The sequence below is a fragment of the Poecilia formosa genome, unplaced genomic scaffold, assembly GCF_000485575.1.
Source record: "Poecilia formosa unplaced genomic scaffold, Poecilia_formosa-5.1.2 Scaffold28, whole genome shotgun sequence".
In the NCBI taxonomy this organism is placed as follows: Eukaryota; Metazoa; Chordata; class Actinopteri; order Cyprinodontiformes; family Poeciliidae; genus Poecilia; species Poecilia formosa.
Window position 1 is genome coordinate 2,497 of NW_006799967.1, and position 18,975 is coordinate 21,471.

Sequence of the window (18,975 nt, forward strand, 5' to 3'; positions counted from 1 at the left end):
GGGTAAGCTAACACAAGATGAAGGTTCGGTGTGGTGGGATTGAAAGGCTAACAATTAACTCTCACAAAACAGATCATAGAAGAGGCATGGAACAATATAACAAAGGCATGTTCATGAAAACTTTATGCTAATTTCCCCATGTTTCTTGTAAAACAAAAACAAATAAGTATTTCTGAACAGTTTTTTGTTGTCTTTTTTACAATGTTATTTTCCTTATTAGAAATTTTTAGATGTCTGCCTGTCCAAATATTTTCTTGAATAGCTCAGGATTTTGGAAGTGAGATTAGCACCTAATAGTTTGAGTAGTTAATACAGACATGTTTTTGTTTTGTTGTTGTAATAGTTGTTGAAAGACACGTTAGGATCTAGTTTGTTCCTAATTTGTCCCTTTCTCTGGGAGAACGGCACGGCTGGATGACGTTTAGCTGCTAACCATGCTAAAGCCGGACTGCTATCAGTGCTAAAGGTGTTTCACAGTTTATTTTTTCATCTCTAGCACAAGACCTAAAATATTTAGACTGATCAAACTTGTCTTTACACTGAACAGGGATTCTTTAAAATTCAATTTGAGTTTGATGAAACATTCAGTGTGTAGGTCAAAATATTCTTCTAATGCTATTTAGCTAGCAGCAAAATGAATACTGAATGATACTGAATGAATACAAATGAATACAAAATGATACTGGACTGAGTTGTTAGGTCTGCCAGCATTATTTTATGCTGACTTGAAGATTTCTTCAGGACAATTTGTGAAATATTTACAACATTTATAAGAAATAGACTTTTTAAAAATATATAGCTGAATCTTGACTCACTTTTCTCCAACTAAATAATGTGCATCATTTTGTTTTGTGAGCAGTTTTTTCTAGAAATTAGAGCTGTTGTTCACATTTTTATCTTTTCACTCTGATTTTGTAGTGGAGCTTGTTGTATTGGCCTGAAGGATGTAATGATGCGTTTACAGCAAACACGTTTTGAGTGTCAGGCGTCTCTGGTTTCCATTCAAAGTCTGTGTTGGATGTCAAACGCTCAAAATGGTTCAAATCACGCCGTGCTAGACCCTCGAAACAGGACGCCGTGGTCCTCGATGCGCCGCCACATAGACTTTGAATGTAAAACCAAACGAGCCTGATGCTCAAAACATGTCTGCCGCAAACGCACCATAGGATTTCTTGTGGTATCAGGTTTAGATAAAACTCACTTTTTGGGTTTTTTAAAACTTTTTTTGCGCTGTTTTTTCTTGTAGTCTCAATTATTCTACCTGTGTTTTGTAGTTGTAACATCAGTTTTTAGTTTTATAGCATTCATAAAAAGTACAGTGATAATGTAACAAAGGACCAAACTGGATACTTGCATGCCTTTGTAGTTAAAAGACCATTCCGAAAAATAACTTTGGGTTTGCCATAACTTAGCTGTAAAGAGTTGTAAAACAAGCCCAGACGGTAAAAGAAAGTCCTCCATTTATTTGAACTGTCTTCAAAATCAAAACCATCAACAGAGTAAATTTGCTGTTTCAGTCTGTACAACATTTACATTCTCCCCTCAAACACGTTGTCATATTATCGGCTGAATTATAGCTGAGTGTCGAGAAGTGGCGAAATCAGAAGGAAAACCCCGAGCAACAGTTAGAAAAGGCAGCGAGTCAGGCCGAGTGGGAGAGAAAGCACACTCTGGGGCCCGTCTTTTAGCTCCACATCTGGCCCTGATATTTCAGAGTTAATTAGTCATGCAGGGGTTGTGTGTAGATAAATCTATCATCCCGCGGAGTACAAACCATTTGAGAAATGAAAGGAAGTGAGGAGATATACACAGCCCTGGCTCCCTTCATAAATCACTGTCCCAGATTAAAAACAGACACTGCCGTGATGAGAGCGAGGGATAGGGAAAGGGCTGGCCCTGGACAAAAGGACACTTCCATGCTACACAGGATATACTGCACTGTCATACACATTTTACCATGGGGATCATAAACACTAAACAACCCAAGGATGGCTCACAGTGTGAGAACAGCAGAACAAATGCTAAAAATATTCAAGAAAAAGTCAACAGCGTACTGAGGCAGCCATGAGGCTAAGCTAAAATACATTTCAACATGCAACATGTGGAATGATTGTTCTTCATAAAGCAAACAAAACAGATAAATGTTTGTATTTCTATTTATCTACATATTTAGTCATTTAGGTGGCTAGCTAGTTAACTATTTAGCTAACTAAATAACTATATCTAACTAGCTAACCAACCATTTAGCTGTTTATATATTTGTTTTTCTTCACAGTAATAATAAAAATTACTGTGAAGAATCTAGAAGTTTACAACACTGTAATGTTGTAAACTTCTAGACTGAACAGAACTTCTTACTCAAAAGCGTGAAGTAAACTTAGCATTTCACCGTTTTTTGACATTTTAAATTTCTTGTGAAAATCAGCTCTACTGATCATCCTTCAGGGTTTAATCATTGAACGTTTAATGGAAAGTATCAAAAAGTACCAAAACAGTACCAAACGGTATGGACTTGCATTTTAAAAGATTTTTACCCCCCTTTCCATTTTTGATGATATTTGGTCTGACAGTAAGAAAATATTTGTAAATCTAGTTCCATATATAAATATAATTTTGATGTATTATGCTAGTAATACGTTAGTAACACTGGCTGTGTGGGCAGAGTGTGATGCTAACGCTAAACTAGCGTGTTTAGCTGCAGGACCGAAAACTATGTAGACACTGAAGGCAAAATAAAGCAAATCCAAACATGTGACAGCATCAGTACACTTATTCTACAGAACTGCAAAATTAATTTAGTACAAAGGGATCAGGGTTTCCACTTTATGCTTTTCACTTATAGTTTGACATTTAGTATGAAAGAATTCAGACCTGAATATTTGATTTCCCTTTTGCAGCTCAGAACTTCACTCTAAAGTGTGCTGAAAGCATTGCATTTTCTTTTAACCTGATGGAGTCATAAATAATTGTTAAAAAGTCTAAATCCCTGGAAATATTCCAAACTAAATACCTTTAAACAGATTTTTTAAAAATCTTTAGCTAGCAGGAGTCTTTCATGTGTCGACAATTTATTTGGTTGTCAAACTTTGTAAGGCGAAGGAGCAGAAGTAAAAACAAACTGTTGCACATGCAATATTTGTTTTCTAAAAATATTTTTTTTCTCTTTTCTGATGATTTTCAACATCTCCTCTTCCTGCATTAAAGATTGTTAACGGCACTTTTCATTTTAAGGTGATGATGACTCGATTAATCTCAAACTTTAAAAACTTTCCTTACACTTTTAATTTTTAATTTTTTGCTTTGTGTCAACAGAGCTGAACCCAATAGAGTGATGAATACAATGGGAACATCGAGAAAAAAAAAAAAACCTTAAAATTTGGGGATGTAGCGATGGAATGAAAAGGTGCATCACAAAATAACTGTGTAGACCTGGGAAGCACAACAAATCGGGCTGAACTTTGAATCACCTCAACCTTTATTTAAGGTTAGTTTGGGATTTATAGTTTTAAAGAATTACGACAGAGTTCAGGATGAGGTTGAAGGTTAGGAAAGGGATGAGGTCAAAGGTTAGAGCAGGGAAAGTGCTGAGTATTAACAGGAACATCTGTGTGACAAACGTTGCAGTGAAACGATGGGAAAACACTCCAAATTCTTTTAGTGTACGGAAACAGTCCAACCTATTAAATAAAGGTTTTTTGTTCAGTAAACGCTACCTGGGGAAAAAAAATTGTTTTCAATATGAGGTAATGGTTAACAGTTGTAAACTATTAAGAGGGGGGAAAAAGTATCATGGAATGTTAGTTTTGCGTTATAAAGCTAGCTTGTGTTGCTTTATTTCCATGTGGTGGGTGTCCTGCAGGACCAGAGCGGACATGTAAGGCCGCTGATAGCCATCTGACCAGGAAACATTAAATCATAGATGAAACAGCGCGGGGGGGAAGCTGTAAATCAGACATTACAAAGACCCCGGTGAAAGCGCAGGAACATTGCTCCGCCGTGGGATCGTCCCTCATGCGCTGCCTTCAAAGCTGGCCCAGGCAGGAAGCAGTCATTCCCATTTCCTGTCTGCATCACCCTGGGGACCGTGGCCCGAAACTGAGGTGTGAAGGAAAGAAAACTAACAGATTTTTTTTTTTTTCCTTGGCTGGCTTTATTCTCCCTCCCAAGGACATTCAAAGTGTGCGGCGATTGTGTTCGCGGCTGTTTCTCCGAGGCGATGAAAACAGATTCCAATGGCACAGGAATCACATTTGTATGAACGTGAACTCTGACCACGATAAGGCTGTTGTCGTGGAAACACTGATGATGGGTTTGTTGGTGTCAGGGTTGGTTTGGTTGAAAAGTGAAACAAAACAAGACAATGGTCTTTTCCAAACTTTTGAATTCCCTTTATGTCGCTTGGGTGTGTGCTCGCAAGTAAGAGCGGTTTTATTTTAGCCTAGGACCTTTCGGACGTCTAATGGGGAAAAGGAAACAAAAATGTTGCTTTGCGCAGAACACAAAATAATCCAGAACCCCTTGGGTAGAGATGGAAAGAACAGCAAACACACTAACCTTCCAGAATAAATACGTCGTTGGGTCGAGGATCCACTTTAAGACCAGACCAGGGTATAAGCAACGAGGCAATTCAAAGTGCTTTAAATGACAGAACATCTGACAAATGTTACATTTCAGATTGGAAATCAATGTTTCAGTTATTATACTAGTAAATTAAAGAAAGCGTATGTAAATACATTTTTAGCCTTTATCTAAAGGATTTCATAAACTGCTGTGTCAACATCAGGAAAAATCAATGGTTTCCAAAAGATTATCTGGATATTTGCTGTTTTAGGAGCATGTGAAGAGAATTATTCATTAGCTCCTTTAGACCCTCAAACTGAGTCAGCTTTGGGAAGCCCAAACTAACTTCTGTAAGAATTAAAATAATGATATAATGCTATTATATCCTTATTGCCACAAGCGGTGATTAAATATTTGAATTAGAAACAGTGGTGAAGCACGTACTTTTAAAACTCAGTGGTTTAAAGTTGGATGTTTTAAGCCATCTTTAGCATCTTTTATTAGCAATTAGCATGTTTAGTATGAATGTCAAAGCTAACTGTAAACATTAATCTGTGTTTGCTCCGTAGATAATAAAGACCCTTAACCTCCTGAGATTCTGAGATTTCCAAAAGACTAACATTTATTTTAATCCACCATGTCCCAAGAGTTCAAAGTTTAGAAAGATGAAACATTCCCAAGGGAGGCACAAAATGTCATCCCTTGTAAAAAGACTCATTTTGTACCTTAAAATGTTGGATATGAAACAACCAACTCCGCATTTGAATACCAAAAAAACAAAATCATTTGTTTTGACTCTTCTTCCTTCGATAAGAACTTTCACACCAAAGGATGAATTCATGTGAAGTAGGTGTGGCGCATTTACAGACTGGAGAAAGAACAGATTTCAAAATGGGCTCTCCTAAACTTTTCGGTGCCTGCTGCATGCAAAGCCATTGTGCAGTTTGGGAGAATTTTGTGACAAAACAGAAGATACAGAGGACATATCCCACTTATAAGCATGGGTGAAAGTAGTTTTAAATTCTTGGGGGTACTATGACAAAAAAAAAAAAATATATATATATATATATACAGGGGTGAAAGTAAGGGGGGTACTTGCGCACCCTCGCTAAATCTTTTAGGGGTACTCGGTACCCGATCGTACCCGCCTACTTTCACCCCTGCTTATAACCAGCAGCAACAAGAGTTTGTGAGCTCCGAGGAGCTAAACTCAGAGACCATGTTAGTTTGGTTCGGTGATCGGCGTGACCCGATCAACAAGGTCACCAAAACGGGTGGCGGTCGTCTGATCATAGAGTGCATCTTGCTAACCCATCTGTTGGACCGAAACCCTGGACTCCCTCTGCTTCATTACTGTTCTCTTTATTGGCTTCCAATAAAATGGAAAATAAAATGAGACTTTTCCAGCTCATCAATCATAATTCCCTTCTCCTCCGAAGTTGTGAACCCGTAATAGTCGTCTAAACCACACCTATTGTGGTCTAAAACACCGCTGACGTACACAGCAACGGGAGGGGCTTCACAGGAACTTGGCACAGAGCATCTTGTGGACCTTGAATGGTGTGTGCAGAAACGAGCATCCCGCAAACCACAAGACCGCACATCGACAGTTTGACTTTGCCTGACCAGGCAGGGTCCTTCGGTCTCAGACCACCCAGTCACCAGTCAGACCACGGTTCGTAAATTTCTAGATGTAGCTCTAATTTATAAATATGCACTAAAGTTATCAGTGTATGAATCATGTGAAGTATTCCTAATGTTTAATGCATAAATATTTGAATATGGATGATAGAATAAGACACTATGTGACTATTGAGGACTTTCTCGAAAGCTTAACAGTGAGGATACAAGCTTAGCCTTTTTTTTTTTTTACAAGTGAATTAATGGTAATGTTTCTCAAATCAGTTGTTTTTTTTTTTAAAAAGTATTTGTTTTAAGATTTACGTACGTTGTGTTTGAAGACATGAAACTTGTTATTAATGAGTTCTGCATGTTGGTTCCCGGTGCATTCAAAAGCTCCCAGAGACATCATAAAAACCAGAAACACCAACTGCTTTCATTTACAAGTCGCACATTTTCACAGATTACGCACAGCAACACAGCACACTGTCATTTTCTCACGCTGTGGAAAACAGATGATGTTGCAGCTATGGATGCCGACTCTGTGTATGCCAGCAGGACCCGACGAGATTCAGTGACGATGTACAGGCTTCAGTAGTGGTTTTAATAGTGACAGATCAGAACGACGTTGGACTGAATTGTGGAGTGGAAGGAAGATGACACGTGGCTTTCAAACGTAAGGCGTCAGCTGATCTGAAAAGCTAGAGACAAACATTTTCAGACTGAACGAAAACGACCTGTGAACATCAATTTTTGAGCCCAGGCTTTTCAGTTTGATTCAAGACTTATCCATTTTAATATGTAGAGCATTTTTGATCTAAACCAGTGTTTCTCAACCCTGGTCCTCACCACCCCCCCTGCTCTGCATGTTTTAGATGTGCCTCTATTCCAGAGCAGCTGATTCAAATGATTGCATGACCATCAAGTACTGCAGAAGCCTGTTAATCACCCAGAGATACAATTCAGGTGTGGCAGAAGGGAAATACCTAAAACATGTAGGACAGGGGAGCGGTGAGGTGAGGACCAGGGTTGAGAAACACTGATCTAAACCATGCCAGAGTTATTTTTAAAGATCTTAACATAAATTTGTGCTTGGCCACACAAACACATGTTGATTTTTGCAGTTTTCAGCAGTTTTTTGTCCCCCTCAACATCAAAGTTTGTCACATAACTGTTACAGAGTTACAACTCAAGAAAATGGTTTTGGCTATATTTAATTGGAAATGCAAACTGAAAAATCATTAATATATTACAAAAAACACAAACATTAAAATGCTGTTGGTGCTAAAAGCATGTGGTTGCTGCTGTACCAGCCATGTCTATACGTGGGCACAGCATGAATAAGCGCCTCTGTTGCAGCAAACGGCGGTTAGGGTTTGAGAGGTAAAGGGTAAGAGCGTAGCAGAAAAGGAATTCAGTAATCCGGTTTTGGCTGGAGGGAAATGAAAGATGAGAGTTGACGTTTAATTACAAGGTTAGGAATAGGCTGCTGATGGAAAAGAGCTGGGTGGGGCTGTTTGTGGAGTCGGGCCCAACAACTATGATTCATCCCTGTTGGGTTTGAGAACAGTTGCATTCAGGGGATTTCTTAGTCATGCTGCAGCCACCTTGGTGCTTCTTGAACGCCTGAAATGACTGAAAGTTGGTCGAATGAAAACATCTACAGCTTTTTCTTGATTATGAGACATGACTGGGATTATTGTTCCAAAGTAGGTATTTAGGGGATAGTTTGGGAATTTTGAAGTCAAGGGTCTGTAGTTAAGCAGTATACACCACTCTTAGCATCTTCGTTTAGCATAAATCCAGGCTAGTTGGTCTGGGAGGTTGAAGCTAATGGCTTGTCTGAGACAGTGGACTTCTACAGCTGTTATCTCAAGTGAAAAGTCGATGCTTTGGCTTTTGTTTTTCTGCTGCCCAAAGGCCAAAGCACATCGCTTGTGTCTGATACGACAGTCCCTGGAATCGAGTATTCATGTATGTACCAGGAATCCCGTGAGCATAAACACAAAATTAAGGGATTCTCAAACATTCAAAGAATCAAGGTAAAACTCCAGGTATGTTTTTGATAACAGAACAACATCATAGCATGATGTAAAGCTAAAAAAAAGTCAGTTTTGCTTGATACTGTTCCTTCAACCTCTGGGTCCACGTAATCTGGATTTGGCCTGGTTTTCACCAAACCATACTTCAAAAACCCAGAGCGATTAACTAAACGTGTCCAATCCACTCCTTTATGAACTATTATTTTAGCCCATTTCCATCAGCCTCATCAGTGCCTTGTCCGGCTTGCACCAACGTCCGGCTCTTTTCAGCCAAATGTGGATCGGTGCAGAAAACGAAGGCCGCCACGCTGCGCCGACGACCGCGGTGGTGATGATGATGATGATACCCATCATCATCATCTTTGATTTGTCACGCTTTGATTTGTCACGTAGTCAGGATGTAGTTAGCAAATGTGCACCTCATTAGCCCCGGATCACCAGACTTGTTAGCAGCGACTCTGTCTGCTATAATTCACAAGCCTTTCATCTCAACAGAATGTGTTTCTTGTACGACGTAATGGAAGCAATCCATTCTCTCTGTCGATGCTGGGAAACACTTTTTTGTTTTCGGGACAAATTGTGCTTCAGTGGAAAACGTTCATTGTGGAGAAAGATGGAGGGAGTGCTGGAGAAAGCTTTGCTATTGGTTTGTGCCACAGATTCGTGTTTTAAGGGCATGGGTGGATCTAATTTTGTGCAAAGGTCACACTTTGACTCTAGTGCAAATTCTACTCTAGATTCTGACGCAGGCTTAAGAAGATGTACAAATTAGAGGTTTTTAGAGACAATTTGATGGATTTTTGCAATAAATTATGCATTACTTCTATTTCTATACATACACATCCAGTTTAATCATCATCTATAACCCTCTAAATGAAATATTTCTTTAACTTTAAGCATTCACAGTTCACTTTATTGTCATCCGATGTTTTAACCAAAGTGCACCAAAAACAACAATCCGTCTTCGCTTCCGCTCGTCCCATCCTCTTCCTTCCTCACCTTCTTCATCATCACTCTCTTCTCACCATCCCTCTCCAACTCCATCTAGCCCTCATAGTCCCCTCCATAAATCCTGGGACAGCAGCGCTTTAATGGATAATTAATTGATGCCGCTGCAGCACTGTAATAAGACAATAAATTACAACACAGGCCGGGCTGCTGTGTCAGTGTGTGTTGCTAATGGCCCTTCAGGGCTGGGGCAGGAGGCTAATAAATTAGACAGGTATTAACTGTTGTGTGCTAAGTAGCCCTCCACCATGAGAGCAGAGACCACGGAGTGGGAGATGGAGGAGGGAACGGAGGGAGAGAAAGAGAGGTGGAGAAGTAGCCGTAAATACACCAAAGTAAAAAGAAACCAAAGGACACCGAAAAAGAAAAGTTTTCTATTTTTGGCTAAAACTCTACAAATCAAATCTAGCCAAGGATTTTAGTTCATTTTCACATTTTACTACCTAAAAGTACTAAAACACAGTCCCAATATGATTTATAAATATTCAGTTTATTTGAATATTAGATCATTTGTTAATAAACATTAACTATGTCATGTTTTATTTTTAGTGGTCAGGATGGAAAAGATGAACTGAAGGAATACATAGATGGTTAAAAACACTAAGAAAATAACACATTTTATACAACAATCTTCCAAGCTTCAAATTAATCGTTGAATATGTTTTGAAATTTGGATAAAAATATGTATAAATAAGACACTGCTGATGGTAATTTATGACTTTTGACTTAAACACCATCAGTTTGATGTGCCAGGGCTGGACAATAAATCAGTAATGATATAAAACCAGACAGAGACACGTGATCAATAAATATATAATATGTCTGATATGTTATTCAATACTTAACATTGTCACCTTCCTAAAATAATGGCCAATGTCATTTTTTTGGCAAAAGTGTTTTTTGGTTGATTTTATTTATATATTTTTTTTGCCTTAATCACTTTTGGCACAAAAAGAGAAAAAAGACTTAGACAATTATTTTAGGAAGGTGACGATAAATAGAATAGAGCCACACAGCATTGTGGGGGATGTAGTTCAGAGGAAAAGCTCAAACTCTCATGGTCAGCTAAGCTAGGTTTATAGCACCAGGTACATCTTTCTCTGCAATCACCAGGCAATAAAGCAACCGATATTTGCTAAATTTGTTCTCGTCATTTATGGACAGAAAAATATTGTTCACGTGTCTAAAATTAAAATACTCCATAAAAATCATTGTGATATTCTTGTACAAAGCTTTTTTTACCCCCTTCTTCTCCATTTCCACCATTAGGTAATCTTACAGCAACGTTTCATTGACAATTCATCAAGAAACACCGATTGCATGCTTGCACAATGCAAAGCTCTATAATTTTATGCTTACAGTATGGAAACTATAGAGACCGCATTTAGATACACTGGAATGTGGCTTCAATTTCCAATCTGAAGGATTTTGTTGCTTCCCAAAGAGGGAAAAAAAAAAATCACAGCTTTGTAAACAAGGACCGCATCTCCCGCTTGGAAATGTGGAATTTCAGCAGATAGTCTCTAATCCAATTTTAATGCTTGTCTGATTAAGAGGTGAGGTGGATTAGGGTGCAAGTGTTCATGTGTGGTGTGATCCACGCATCGTCAAGTGAAATGTGTCCTATAATGCGAGCGCCTGTTAAGAGGGAGGGGGAGAAAAAAAAAAGAGAAAGAAACCAATACGGGCAAAACAAAGCGAAAAATTTCAGAGATTAGTCTTGCACAGGAGAAGAAGAAAAATGTCTGTTCAGTCACGTCGTTCCAATTAAAAATGCTGCAAATCTTTCATTTCCCACTGTTGTGCCTAACGAGCGCAGCGCAGTGGCAGTTATGTAGATAAAAAGTCTTTCTGATTGATTCCAACGGCCCATTGAAATTTGTTTCACTCCACCTTATTGATCGCACCCTGCTGCTTGAAAACTGCTAATTAATAATGATAATAAAAGTGCCACAGCTCATTAAAGTCAACCACACCAGGCTGAACTCCAGTCCCCTTAATCTTCCACGTCTTTTATTTTATCTGCCTTTTTTTTTTTTTAAACATGTGCTTTAGTGTTTCTGTCTTGTGTGTGAAGAGTTTTAATCATCAGTTTTCAATTCTGTTTTGGTTAAGCTTCCAAATGTTTTTCGTCATGCACATGCCATTATTCTTGTTTTTATTTTTATTTTTTGTAATTGAGTCAGATGCCGCCAGATAAGCGTCCGCCCCCGCACGCCGAAATCCATAATGAGAAAATGTTTATTTTCTACCCACGGTAAATCTTGTGACTGCTAAATCTCGGCGTGTCTGGATTCCTTCCCGACCGCGTCTCTCAGTCTCTTTGCTTTACAGCTTATTATTTATATCACTTCACTTTTTACTAATATTTATCCATGCCGACTTATTTATGAGGCGTGGACAAAACAAACTTTATCTTGTTTCATTACAAGATTTTCAATCATCTCTAGTGGCGTTAATTAAGGATGAAGCGATGTTTAAGCTGCAGCACAAGGCTGTAAATTTAAAGACCCGGGCCGGCCGGAGTGGGATGACCTTTGGCAACAGGTTTGAAGAGAGACGTTGGGTCGGTTCTGGTGGCGGCCTGCCGAGTTGTCACTAGCAGTCAGCGTCTTATCAGTCTGAGTGATCTCTGTTTGGAGAATCGGGAGAATTAAGTGGTTGGTTCAAGACCAACAATAGCGGAAAAGGAGCTTTCAAGTTTTCTGATATGTATATTTTATTACTAGACTGCAGCATTTTGGAAGAGAAGAAAGTATAGAACTAAGTAAAGGGACAGCATTATGTGGTTTCCAGACACATTGTGCCATAAAATGCAACTATGAAGTAACTATGTTACCTTCCGTCGCAGTAAAAATGATGCATGTATCAAATACAACAAAAGAATTGGGCCTCTGTCTCTTTAAAAAAAAAAAAACTCCTCCTCGTTCTGAAACTCCGCTCTCAGAAAGTCATCCCATTAACCCTTTAACATCATTTTTACCAGCGTTGCACTGAGAAGTAGTTTGTATAATGAACTCAGCTATGTGCAGTTTCACAAGGTGTTTGCTAATTGCTGCTGGCTAGTCTGAAGGAGTCGCTGTTGCTCTGGGAGGCAGAAGCTCAGAAAATTGGAAGCTGCAGCTTCGAGTAGGAGCTTCGTCTTCGAAGGCGGAGCTAGTTACATCCTGGAGGTTTATTTTCACAGCTAAATGGTTGCTATGGGAGACAAAAGGATTTATCAAACATGCCTGAAAGAATTAAAGCAACACTTCAGGTATGTTTTTGATGAAGGAATAACATTATAACCTGATGTAGAACTAAAAAAGGGTAAAAAATTTTTGTAATGCTGCCCCTTTAGCTTGCAATGATAAACTCCTCGTACAACAATAAAACTCCTCAAAAATGGCAAATGATGTCTGCATAAGTTATTTTTACAAGACAGTGCTGACATTTGATAATAAAAAACATGTCATGTTATTATGTTTCGATATATAAATCTACCCGCCTGTAGCAGAAAGATTTGAACTTGGTGTTTTTGTAGTGTGTTAGAATATTTTTCCGAATACACATCAGAATCTGCTTAAAGGCACTTTTATTCCACATTTCATTCTGCTATAATCAAGAAAAAAAAAATTCAGATCCCCTACCCGTACCCTCTTAGCATTGGTATGGACCAAACAGAAGACGGAACAAGGTTTCCCTTCCTCCCCGTTTGTTATTAGAAGTGTCCAAAGCGTCCCGCTGTGGTGAATGGGGACAAATGTCTCTGAGGCGATGTGGGCCGCGGTGCTGAAGTGACTGAGGAGATAAACCCTTTTGTCTGCACCCTAAGCAGTCCTGCTACTACCTCGCTCTGTGGAGAAGTGGAGCGCTACATAAATTACCGGCAGACACCACTGTCACCACCAAAAGACAGAGTACCCGGCGCAGAGCTCTCGCAGCTCGGGACCTGAAACATTCGGCCATATTTTTTGCCAGCTGTCAAGACGTCTAATAAAGCAGGGCAGAACGGAGGGACGACGCAGGAGCTGAGGGTGGATGAAGTATCTTGCACTGATGTAATATGGCTTATAAATCTAATTTAATTACCCTGTGTGGGGACGGGCTGTAGAAGCCATGACTGGATTTATTGTGCCTTAACTTGGCATCTTAACGACTTTGTGCTTTTAATATCATTACCCTGTAATTTATTCCCTTTTTGTGCGTGCGCACCAACACTCTTTAAGCGCTTGCGGCTCGACACCCACAGTGCAGTCATAATCTTTCTAAGCAGGCTGCTTTACAGATAACAGCAGGCCTGAGCTGTGACGGGTATTGATCCACAAACTCTGCATCTGACTGCGCCCTACTCACTGTATGTCATCGAAGTGATATCGGCTTCGTTTGGGTCCTAAAGTTGCATTTCGATGTAAAACACAGTGGGCTCTTAATACTTTATCGTGTTTGGAATGGACACCTGCTATTCCTTTTCTCTCTTGGGCAAAGCTCATTCAAGTGTGACAATTTGCGGATTTTGTAGTAGGAAAAGGTTGAAGATGATGGTGAGAATGAGCTACTGCCGAATAAGTTCTGATGCAGCAAATTTATTCGCTACATTAAAATACTCTCTGCGTTTACACTGTATTTTTTCTGTGTATCCAAGGCACTCCAACACAATGGTGCATCAATACCAAACAAAGTCATGTGTACATCTTCAGAACAGAAGATTCTGTTCAGAAGATTCTGTTCTGTTTAGCTTCCGCATTTATGCGATAGCTAAACATGGTAGCTCCTTTAGAAAGCAGTGAATAGACATAGCATAAATATTGGACAAAAATATGCCAATTTTTAAACTGAATTAATCACCCAGCACTAAAATGTGTTAGTTTTCTCTTTAGTAAGCATGTTCTCCTTCTGAGTTATTAACTTAAATATCATGTCTCATCTGTTTCTATCTGTTTCTTCGTCCTCATTTCCCCTTCAGGTCAACCTGTATGCTTAAAAAAAATTTTTAAAAAAATAAAAAAAAAAATTAAAAAAAATTTTTAAAAAAATAAAAAAAGACAAAACAGTGGGAGAAAAGAAAAAAATAATTAAAATTGATAAAAAAAATGAAGGGTAGGGTATTGATAATCATCTCGTCTCCACCCCTCCACCTCCCGCTCTGTCACACAAAGTTTCCAGAGGCTCTGTTCTACATTAGCTTAGCTTGCTATTCAGCTCAGCCATCAACTTAATGCAATCTTCTAAATGCCTGCTGTACAGCCTAAATGACAGTGACATATTTGTTTTGCAGCCTTCTGCAATCTGATGTCTGCCACCATACTAAAGATTTGATTCATTGTCTCCCCCATTTTTCAAGCCCGTAATTGGCTGGGACCGCACAGGCAAACAGTTATAAAGTCCTTCCTGTCTGTTGTTGATTAGCGAGGGCTTGTGGAAATTAATGAACCGAAAACTTAATTTAGCCGTCCATCGCGACATGTTTGACATCAAACAACAAATCAGTCAAACATATTTTGTAGCTCGTTTATTTTGACTGATGGAGTTTGATCTGTTTCCGTATTCGTCGTCTTTATCAAAAGCTTTTTTGTTCTTCTTTAGTGTCAATTGGTTACAGTGCATGTCTTACTAATGGTAATGACCTCGTTTGGCAAGTCAAAATAACGCAACTAACTTTTGGCACTTAAGGTTGAATGTGAAGCAAAACTTTGTACCGTCAACCATCCGTCCATTTTCTTACAACAGGTCACTGAGAGTCGACTAAAAGCCAAGATCTTGGTTTGGTTCGAATGCATACGTGAACTCCAAGCGGACCGGAGACTGCTCCAAAAGCAGGGCATTCTGGGTAAATGCAACCAAAACAAACGTGTGAATCTATGACTAGCGGGAAAAATGACACACAGACTTTTACCAAAGATAAAAGATAAATCATACAACCCCTAAAGTCTGACGCTAGTCCATTTTTGTTTACATCTCTTGAAGGAGAAAGTTGCGCTCAGTGTCTTCTTCAGAGGATTTTGTGTTTTCTTTAGTGGTTCTTGGTGCAGCGCCCCCACAGGCGAGGAGGTGAACAGATTTTCCAAAGGATTTGGTTTGTTTGACAAGGTGCAGCGTTTTGGTCCCCAATCGAACCGCGACTAGCAGTGTGAAAACACTAAATGCCAAAGAGCACTAGAGATATAAATAATTGTCAACGTAACCTAAACTGTGGAACAGAAAGAGAAAGAAGGACCGAAAGATTAAGCAAAGAATGTTAAAAGAGAGAATTTAAAAACTGGCTCCAACATGACTTCTGAGTTTTAATTACACAATTTGTCTCTGTTTAAAGGCTTTTAAAACACAAAATCTATACATCGTGATCACCACATAATGACATACATACACAATATTTCCTTTGTTCATTTTGTTCAAATGCTCCCTTTGTGTGCACAAGAAGTGGAACAGCAAAGATGGATCAGATGAAACTAAATTTTTAAAGCTCTGGCGTTTTTAGAGTCCATCAGCTCGTAATGAGATTTATATGTTATGTACAATTATGGTTTTCCGATCCCTTGAGAGGCTGTTTGTTTAGATTACAAGGGAATAAATCTCAGTTAGAAAATTTCATACAACGCGCTGGAAAAAGTAACCACATACCTTAAACTTTTCCACATTTCTACAAACTTTAATGTGTTTTATTGGCATTTTATGTGACCAACAAAGCATCATTTAAGGTGGAAGAAAAATACATATATTAATTTCTAAGTACATAAATACAAAGTGGGGTGTGTATTTGCGTTGAGGCGCTATGATGTATTTTGTAGCACAAACTTAGGCAAAATCCCCACAGCATGATGCCGCCTCCACCGTGTCTCATGGTACGTCAAAGAGAGTGATCTACGGAGTTGGTTTCCTCTTACTCAAAGTGTTTTTTAATTTTCATCCAATGGATTGAACAAAGCTCAACTTACAACTTGTTTTACGACCTTTAACCCTGCTTGTATGCCTCTATGGAGCTAAATTGAGGCCATAAATTTGTCAAAAAAACATTTATTTAAAAAGATCATTGTTGGAACTGGGAAAAGAAAGATGTGAAACAAAAAATTATTTGAAAAATGAAAAAAAAGATTTGAAACTGAAAAAATGTTAAACTACTTTTCAGATTCAGATTTTTATTTCATTTGATTGTATTTTTTGAAATCCAGCTCCATAACTTCATCATCCTTCACCTGTTTGTTGACTTTTTGGGGTCCATTTTTTAAATTATGAATTGTTTATAATAAAATACCTTGAAGTATCTATTGAATAAGTTCAAGGTGTGTGAATATTTTTGCTCGTCAAGCCAACTTCCTGTGTTTATAGCAGTGCAGCACTAATGCGGCACGCTACACATTTAACACAATGTCTTCCACTGTTAGCAAGGCTGTAAATGTGATTCACATTTACTCCCCACGCTGCTGCTAGAGGAGAAGTTGTTTCAAGGTTACATAAAGCCCAACCCGGGTCACACAAAGGATTTACTGTTTGTTGTAAACAAGTTGCTCACATACAAACCTGCTCACATTAAACTACAGGCAAGTACAAGATGTTTAATGCTCTGGGCTCGACTGTGAAGCGAGAGAAGCGACATAGCATGGAAATAAAACGTCCCTCGCTTTCCAAAATTTAATTATCCACGTCTTATGCACTTTGTGCTCATAGTTCTCTAAATTAAAAAAGAATGGGTGCAAATTTGTGTTTGCAGATCCATGGTGTGTCTAGATTTTTTTAGGAGGGTCAGGCAGGGGAACAACCTGTAGAAGGGCAGCACATGAAAACTGTGATTTCATCTAAATGCAGGGTTCATATAAATCCAGAGCATCGTTCCTACATCAAGAGTCAACAAATTTGATTCAAACAATCCAGTATTTGTATTCATGCATTTTTTTAAATCTTGGTGTGATTAAAAAAAAGAATAAGTTTCCAGAAAGATCCAAATTTAATTTAGAGAAGATCAGAAGCAGATTTTTCTTGTACCACCAAAAGAGCCGCATCATTATCCGTTTAATTAATTGTTCCTGAAAGGAATGAGCTCAATAACCACTGGAATAACAACAAAGTGTCCGTTCTCAACTCCAGTGAAAACACGAGGGGAGCCACTCCCTGACCTGACCTACCGGCGTGTTCAGAGTGTGGCTTGCTGTCAAAACACACTGTGTGTGTCAGCGTGGGGGTCAAGGCTACGCTAGGCGAAGAGGAACTGGCACTCCTCACCATCAGTGGGCGGAGGAGGGAAGCAGGAGGTTTGAGACAGGCAGAACCCACACAGAGCGAGCGGACCGGTCCGAGCTGCCAGCCGCAGCCACAGAGAGACGGAGGGAATGAGCGCCAGCCGCCAGCAGAGTATTACCGGACCCCGAGCGGAAAATCCAAAGGTTACATGCATTCCTAGCAGACAGAAATAGAGCTGCAAAAACAGTAAAAGAGTGCTTATTTTACGACTAAAAACACAAACCAACTGCAGCAAGTGGATCTAAAGTGCTAATAGAAATAGTTTTTAAATCTGAATAATTCAGTAATAGCACAAATTTGAACCGGAGAAGATATTCTCATTCTTAAGAACAGGAAAGGGTTAGTAATGTCAGATAAAATTTTGGGCTACATCAGGCTGCGTCAGGTAGTGTTTGGTCTTTTTGAGGAAAACTGTTTTAGGACACACACAAAACAACAGAAAAACATGCAGGTTGAAATTAAAAGAAATAGCTCCAATTGCTCACTGAGCAAAGAAACAAAGAAGAGTTCTTTATTGGAAATAATCAGCAAAAAACAAGAACCAGAGGAACAAAGATTCAGCATCAAAGATCCAAACCTTCACTGAGCTCAGTGGAAAACCAGAACAGTTTAATTGGCAATCTGACGGACTCTACCGTCTAGCTAAAAGTGGGTCTTCATTGGGTCTTTGACGATTGAAAATATTGTCAAAGTCGATGCAGAAGTCAAAAATCAACTTTCTTTCATCACCATATCAGTTTCTAGACCTAAATTAAAAGAAAAACCTGTAGACTCAGCTCTTTCTCTGGCTGTGTTTCCATTGCGCAAATTGAAATTACAAAAAAAAAAAAAAATTGCTTAGTGGAAACATGGCAATTTTAAAATAACACATTTTTCACTAAAAGATTTTGCGCTAGGATGAGGTGGCTATTTTGGCCGTAACGAAAAAGATGTATTTCATAAAGGTCCAATGGAAACTCTTTCACATCACACGAGTCAACTGGATGTTACTACTGGCAGAAACAACAAAGAAGACGACAGGAAGTGGTAACAGGATGACGGTTTATGTTTTTTTTTTTCAGACAATGTGCAGCTCACAGCAGAGCATAGTTCATACAAAAAATTGTGTCATTCAAACATGTTGAGCATCGACAAAGATTTCTGCACATCAATAATGGAAACGCAGCTTCAGAGAACATTCTTTACATTTTCTCCTAAACAAACTAAAACTAAAAATGTTATTCAGTTTTCACACATTGCATCTGGATAATACTCAGAAGCTCCACAGATTGTTACTTACTGAAGGCTGGTGAATACAGGGGATATGTTGAGTCAGTCAGTTCACTACATACCCAGTTCTAAAACTACCTAAAACTGAATTTAAGAGCAGAGAGTCCTGCGGATAGAAACACATCCAGAGAGTAAAAGCAGAACCTGGCCTGGCCAGAATAAGCTGTAGGAGGTGTGTACTTTTAGTTCTTGTGGGTTTGTGTGTGGTCATGGCTGAGTTTTACTGTGTGTGTGTGTGTGTGTGTGTGTGTGTGTGTGTGTG